Here is a 7437-nt window from a genome sequence, read left to right as displayed (position 1 = left end):
TGAACGCTGGGACAGGTTGCCCAGAGAATTTTTGCATCCTTGGTGATAATCAAAACCCAACTGAACACAGCCCTGAACAGCCTGCTTTAGTTAACGCTGGTCAGTGCAGGGAGGGTGGATCAGATGATCTCAAGAGGTCCTATTCAGCCTCAACCATTTTGTGATCTGTGATTCTGTAAACAGATTAAGATAGAAGAGCACCTCACCATTTCATAAATTTAAGTAAACCTCTACTAAATGGAATCACTTTCAGATGCAACACTTGCATTACAAATGCTGTTTGCTCATTATTTACATTTTACAGCTTGCATAACCTTGTCCACATCTAGTTTTCACTGCTCTTCTCGCTCCTGAGATCTATTGATCTTGGAAATAATAATTGGGAGTGTTCATTCTGCAAAAGGTGAGTACATCCTCTAGCAAATCAGACTGGAGGCTCATAATCATAATCTTCAAATCTTCTGGCTGTATCTTTATCTTATCATTCATTTTCCTTTTATGTTATCCATTGTTGTAATTGCCTCATGGTCTCTATCTTCCCACAAATAAATTTCAGCAACAGTTAATTGTAACTCTTTATTACATTTTTCTCTAACCTTGTACAGATATTTTTTTCCTTCCTTTTAAACCAAAGAGACTGCTGGAAAATGATGCTTGTTGTGTTTATTTGTATTTTTAATTCCTGTTGCTTTGCTTAGAAGTTTGTGCTAGCTTTTGTTTAATGATTAGGTCGGTTCCACTTCTGTGGACTTGAAAAAGTTACTTCAATTTAGTCTTTCAGAATGAAATATCCACTCAGGCACGAATGTAATAAAAATTAATCTAGGAACAGTGGATTATTTTCAGCTCATTTTGATATTTTGATTAGAATATCATGGTGCCTTACCCCCACAAAATAAAAGGAAAAACCACAACAACCCACCAATGCCAGCATCAATGACCAAACACTAAACAATTTATTTGAGAGAAAGATTTACTGGCAACATATAAAATTTTCATTATTCTAGTCTTAGTAAAGTGACTTAAGTAAATACATTCAAGATCATTGCTAATTCCTTTCTCTGATGTATATTCTGTTTATTGTATGAATATCTTCCCCAAACCCTTGAGTTCTTGACCATTAGACAAGAGTAAAAAGGTTTTTGTTTTCCTCAGTGGGCTTTGGTTCAGCCTTTCGGTTTGGCATCAGAGATAGCAATATGTAACTTTTCATTAGCATCATGGTCATTGACACAAAAAAATTTACAATGTTCAAGGGTGGATGGAACTTTTCCAGGTTATGTCTTGATGCTGATGATTGTCTTTACATTCTACCTGTAAGGAAATGTTTTTCTTGATGCTCTCTACAAACCAATAAATGCTCCAGCCTACAGAAAACAGACTGTCTTTACTTACAAAATGCATCTCCATAAGCAGAGAACATCCTGCAGTTGAAGCATTGTGCAATTGTAAAATCTGGTCTTACTAAAAATGGTGATAATGGACTGGATCAAGATCTAGATGTATTAGGACTAAATTATTTTTTTAATATTAATATTAAATTATTTTATTATTTTTTTACTTTCAATGGCCATAAGAGAACAAACCAAAGACAGACATCTTTCTGCTATCTTCTACTGGATGCAAGTAAATACTTTCTGAAGTTTGAAGTTCTTTTATGAAGCATTGAGTTTCTTAAAAATAGAAAAGGAGAACTGACTATAAGTGTAGAGGACCTTTGAGCAAAAACAACTCTACTCACAAGCACAAAGGAGGAAAAGAGAGAGAGATGGATACTTCCATGTGTTTATAAAGATTGTCACAATAGGTTTTTATGTGGCATACACTGTTGTCTCTTCTTCTGAGTCTCAGAAGTGTTGGTTGTAACTTGAGTGTCCTCTATAACTAATATCTGTGATTCAGTTCTCCACCTATGAAATAGGGATACCACAAATTACCTGGGGATAACATAAGCTACTTTGTAAAGCATTCTGAGGTCACAGTTGGGAAGTGCTACAGAAGAGCAATTCACTACTCATGAATAAAGTCTTTCTTGCTTAATTTTTTAAAGGGGTTCCCCTTTTTCTTGCCACAGTTTTTTGCAGCATGGGCACGTATGTAATTATTAAATATACATAAATGGCGTGAATTTCAAGTGCCAAGAGTGGGCACACAGTCTCCTTACTCTGAATTTCATAAAGGGTGTTAATATGCAGAGTTGGTGTGTGCACTTGGCAGCTGCACTGACATGATAGAGTGTCAGCTCCTTTGTTAATGATCCGCATAGGAAAGTATCCCACGTAGGCCTTGACAATTGACATACCATTACAGTCTATTGCGCCAATAATCCATGCATTCAAGTGCTCCCCACTCTTCCAGGCAAGCCTGACACAATAGTCTATAATAGCTCAGTGTAGCATGTGCACACGAGGCCTTGATATTAGACTGTGATGACTCTGAAAGAGACGATATGGTCTAGTGTATAAATGATCCATGTACAATTATAAGCATACTGATCCTCAAGGATCTCTGGATCTGATACAGTTTCAAGGAGGGTCTTCCTTCTAAAAAAAAAAAATAACACAGATTATTTGGATTTTAAAATGAAAGGTTTTCTTCTTGAAAAGTTACAGCAGAAATGTAGGCTGACATCTCTAACATCTGTGCTGGGAACTGGAGCTGGAAAATGGTGCAAAAGTCCTGTTCCATCTTGATGACATTAAAGTAGCACCTTCTTCCTCCACGACAGCTCTCTGTGGATTGAATCACTCATGCTGGCTGCTGTGCAAAAATAACCTGTGACTCTTTGTGCTCCATAGTCAACAAGCCAAATCTGTCTCTACACCACTATCACTGCTGTGACCACAGCAGAGGAGGCACAACAGGATTAGTTATTATTGCTACCAAGAGCAGTTTAGCAACTCCACATAGCGTGGATCTTTACCTGCCAGAGTGGCGGGTGAATATTCACTCAGGAAGTTCTTACTGAGCTCCCTGTTGTTCCAGCTAGATTTGTGGCATCTGAATTAGCTAATTTTTAAGCTACCTTCCAAATGTTGACAGCACATTGCAGTGCTTGCAGTGTGGTCATACACGAAGTATCAGTGATTTGACAAGGCTTTATCACCTGTGCCAGCTCTAAATCAACAGGTTCCTGTATTCTGGATGTCTGAATTCAACTTCATTCCACAACGAAAAGAAACTCTCAAAGGAGTGAAAAAAGAATTTGCATGCTGTGACTGCCTTTATTAGGACATCCACAGAGGAACATACAAAGCGGTAACACCTGGTGGTAACTAGGTGAAATTAAAGTTCCCCATTTGTTTTCTATCATATTATGACAAGATGCCAGTTTACTACTTTTGCTGGATTTTGTGCATAACTGTCAATCTAGTTTAACTACAGTGCTATTTAAGCATCTACTAGAGGCACATAGCGCCTTAAAAGCTTTCATGGGGCATCAGCCTTTGATTCTGTTCAGACTATGTGTTATGTTTGTGTGTGTATGCTTTGCAGTGATGTGATCCTTTAACAGAAAAAGAACCAGTATCTAAACATGGATCATTAAACAACTATCAGAATTCATACCAAGTAAGAGCAAGCCTTCAGACCTTTGTGCAGTATGCATCCTTTAGTGCATTACCTTTCTGTCATTCAGTCCAATTGGATTGCAGTCATTTTACTTGCTTACCTACTGGTTTCATAAAGTTGAAGCTTCTTGACAGGTTGGGGTTTTGTGGGTACTTTTTAGTTACTTTTTTCAGAAGAAATATGTTGGATGGTCATTCAGGCATGCCCTCTATGTTCTTAATGTCTATGAAGTGGAGAAAAGCCAATTTTAAAAAGCATTTTGTTTTTTTTCTCTTTTCTTGTTTTATTTGACATGGGTTCTTTGCCTACATGTTCTCTGAAAAAGGACATTTCTGTGACCCAGACTATACAGGAAGGAGGTCAGGAGGTTTCTTTCTCCATTAATCCTTCAAATATTTTCTTTGGTCCTTTATTTGTCAGTTACTGTCAGCAGCTTTTCTGGAATGGAAAGAAAGGTGCTACAGGACCTACATCATACCTTGGATGTTAAGCATAAATGACTCTGTCTTTTTGAAAAGAAAGCTGAGAGAAACTGGTTTTGGTCTCATTTACACATATGCAAAGTGGATGTTATATGGTACAACTCTGACTTGTTCAAGAAAATGGCAATAGCTATTATCTAGTCAAACTGACTACCTTATTATTGTAACATTCATATGATCATTGTTCAGCATTCTTTGGAAACAAAGGTTATTTTTAGTCAGTGACTTTTGACATTACTTTAATATGCATCAGGGCCAGTCAGTATGTTCTTCTGGCATTTATTGTAACAAAACTAATCCTAATCATGTTGGGCAGGATTTGACTCACCTGAAAGTTGGGTATCTACTCCAAGCTAATCTTCTAGTCTCCATTTAGAGTCAGCTAAAAAGTAGGCACTTCCAAAAGACATTTGATAATATTCTAAAATAAATATATAAGACAGAATTAATTGGAAGTGCTGATCTTTCGCATAGTTATATTTAAGGGAAAGGGATTCTGTGTATTTTATTATGATCCATACACATGATGCTAGAACCTCAAGGTCCCAGTTGGGGCTGAGTTGTACTGAACACTGCACAGACTTAAATAGATGGGTGAGTCATGCCATTATGGATATCAATAGACTTGGGGGGTGGTTCATGCTGTCTAATTTTAGGCACATTACTAGAGCACTTAAGTGCTTGAGGTCAGTGATTAAGCAGAGGATCTGACTCCTTGGAGACACTTATTCCCCTTTGTTTATGGTGGAGGGAGTCTCTTGCTCTCTTGAAAGCTCTATGTATCTGCGGTTAAGCAGTGTGAATGCATTCCTCCCCCCTTCAGTAGCTACTCTGTAGGAGAGGTCTTGAAGTTTGTTTGCTGGATCAGGGATACTAAATATCCCAGTTCAGATCCCAATACTATCCCAAGGAGGATCTACAGGCCCACAGCCACTGTTCGAAGGAGAGCTCATTTAGAACTCAAAAAATTGACATACGGAAGATGAAAAAATGGGTGAGAAATAAATACCCTCTGTCTTGCTTTGATTTTTCCCTCTTTAAATATAGTATATCACGCAAATAATTGCATGAATGTTATGTTTAAGTTTGAGTTTATACTTGCAGAAAGTCAAAAATTTGAGATTTAATCTTCCTCTCACAATACAAAGGAATATTGAACACAAAGTGAGAAATATCCCTACGATTGTTGATCCTGAAATAAGTCATTATTAATTGATTTCTTTTTTCTTTTTCTTTTAGAGCCACTAAGCTGCAATTTCAATAACAGTAGACCAGCTTGTTATCTGTGCAAAATTTTTAGAGTGCTCCTGAGGTTCACTTTTTCTTACAAGACCTTTCAGTAGGACCAGAATCCAACCAGTAGAACATAAACAGAGACTGATCAGGGAGGGGGTGCATGCGGTGAAGAAAGGAAGAGAAGAAACGGCTGTTGTGAAAGTTCAGTCAAATGGAACAGAACTGAAGATTTTTGGTGCATCCTTTTTTATTGTTTTAACTAATTTATTCTTCAATTAGAGTGTAAACATTAGTGACATGATATTATTCTGAGAAGCTTATTGAATTAAGCATAACCATGATCTGACACTTTTGGAATGCATAACTCCTTGGCATGGACCTTGGGAAATTAAAATAAAATACAACACATATTGATGCTACAATGAGCTTTACTTAGCTTTGAGCACAACACATGTTATTTCTTTTTCATTTGAATAACATGGTGGCAGATTGGTAAGAACGGAGGAAATATCAAAATTCAATTTCATTCAATATCATGGAGTTCCTGTACTTCAATGCATAATAGTAAAAGATAACCATCACAGCTAAATACATAGTAACCTGTTGAGCCTGTTTGTAGTGATTTATACTGTTATGTAACAAAGCTTCTTCTGTCTATGGACTGCACTGTTTTGCTAAAAACTTTAAAGTCTCATGGTTCAAGGCACAGTGTGAGTCAAAATAAAGTTCAGGAAATTGTGTGTTGATATTGTTCATGTCTATCCCCATGACTAGGTATGTGTGATACTAGGCGTGACTATTGCTAAACAAGTAAGCCCTAGAGAATGGTGGAAGCTCTAATTACTGTAAGTAGGCCTTATTTCTGTTACAGGTGCTTCAGATGATGTTAAGATGAGCTTCTCTAGATTAAAAAAAAAAAAAAACAAAAAAAAAAAAAACAACAAAACAAAACAAAAAAACCCTAAAACTGATCTGATAGCTGATAAGCAAGTAGAATTTATTGTTGTGAGTTACAGTTGAAGCCTACTATTATAGATGGAGCAGTATTCCAATTAATAATCCTCCTCAGAAAGAGGTGTTGCCTTCATGAGTTGTGGCTCGATTCTACAGAAATAAATTAAAGAAATAAAGACAGCTTTCCTTGTTTTCTCTCCCTGGTCTTTCCAGAGTAAACCTGAAAGTATGGAAGATGTGAGTGATTCTAATTCCATGGGTATCTTTCACAATGAGCTTTCATACTTAGATGGGCACTAAAGCTGAACAGTTAGAATGCAGAACTGAAACTTATACTGGTTCAAATGTAACTGCATACAAGGATTTTGTATGCAGTTCTCAAGGCAGATAGTCTTGAGAACCTGCTATTTTTCTGAAGCTGCTGCCATATGTTCAGTGGTATCATATAAAGCAAGCTGAAAATTATTAAATTTAATCTGGAATACCAGATGATTATATGGAACATGTACACTGATTTTCATCACCCTGCTGGTTTCTGAAATGTAGTCAGGCTAAAAGGCTCCTAGGTAGTCATACAAAAGGGTAAGACATAACAGGATTTCAGTATTCAGTAAGAATTATTCCAATAGCATACATGGGAATTACAGCTGAGATTTGCTTTGAAGCCATAGTCTAAAATGCTTATATTTGTACTTAAAATGTACTTATTTGCTTATGTTATATTGTGGACTTTGACAGAGTCCACACCAGGAGACAATTACCTGTAAAAATGTGTTTAAAATCTCTAACATATAGGAGATGTCAGGTAAATACTGATTAAAAGAGCAGCCCTTCCTCACGACCACTACACACCGGTCTCAACTCATCCAATATAATTTGAAATGACAACTGTGTTTTTTACATCATTAATCCTAGATTTCTTACCCTTGCACAGCAACCTGTATTGAGATATAATGCACTAAGGATGCTGCTTTGTAAAAAACATAACCTTCACTTGCTCATTTTATTCTAAAAATGTCACAGTTTTTCTTGCTGATGTTTATTTACTATCTTCCCAGTAATCAGAGTTAAAATAGCAAAATGTGTATGTACACTTGCACAAATATGCATATATATATGCATGTATCCCTCTGTAAATATTAAGTACAACTACATATACATTACCTTTTTTCTTAAAGAAAACGAACTCCACAAC

General features: G+C 36.5%; 1 long non-coding RNA gene across 1 annotated transcript; it reads right to left on the bottom strand.

Annotated features, from left to right (window-relative positions):
• Positions 1-1822: 1822 nt before the first annotated feature.
• LOC136286056 (uncharacterized) lies at positions 1823-3178 on the bottom strand. Its single transcript, XR_010719716.1, has 3 exons — positions 3107-3178; positions 2303-2543; positions 1823-1910 (listed from the first exon to the last, which is right to left on the bottom strand). It is a non-coding gene; the product is annotated as an uncharacterized lncRNA (long non-coding RNA).
• Positions 3179-7437: the final 4259 nt, after the last annotated feature.

The sequence above is a fragment of the Chamaea fasciata genome, unplaced genomic scaffold (genome assembly GCF_029207755.1).
Source record: "Chamaea fasciata isolate MVZ Bird 193981 ecotype frontalis unplaced genomic scaffold, bChaFas1.0.hap1 SCAF_2, whole genome shotgun sequence".
Lineage (NCBI taxonomy): Eukaryota > Metazoa > Chordata > Aves > Passeriformes > Sylviidae > Chamaea > Chamaea fasciata.
Note: the sequence above shows the minus strand (reverse complement) of the source record. Positions and strands in the feature narration are given on the sequence as shown.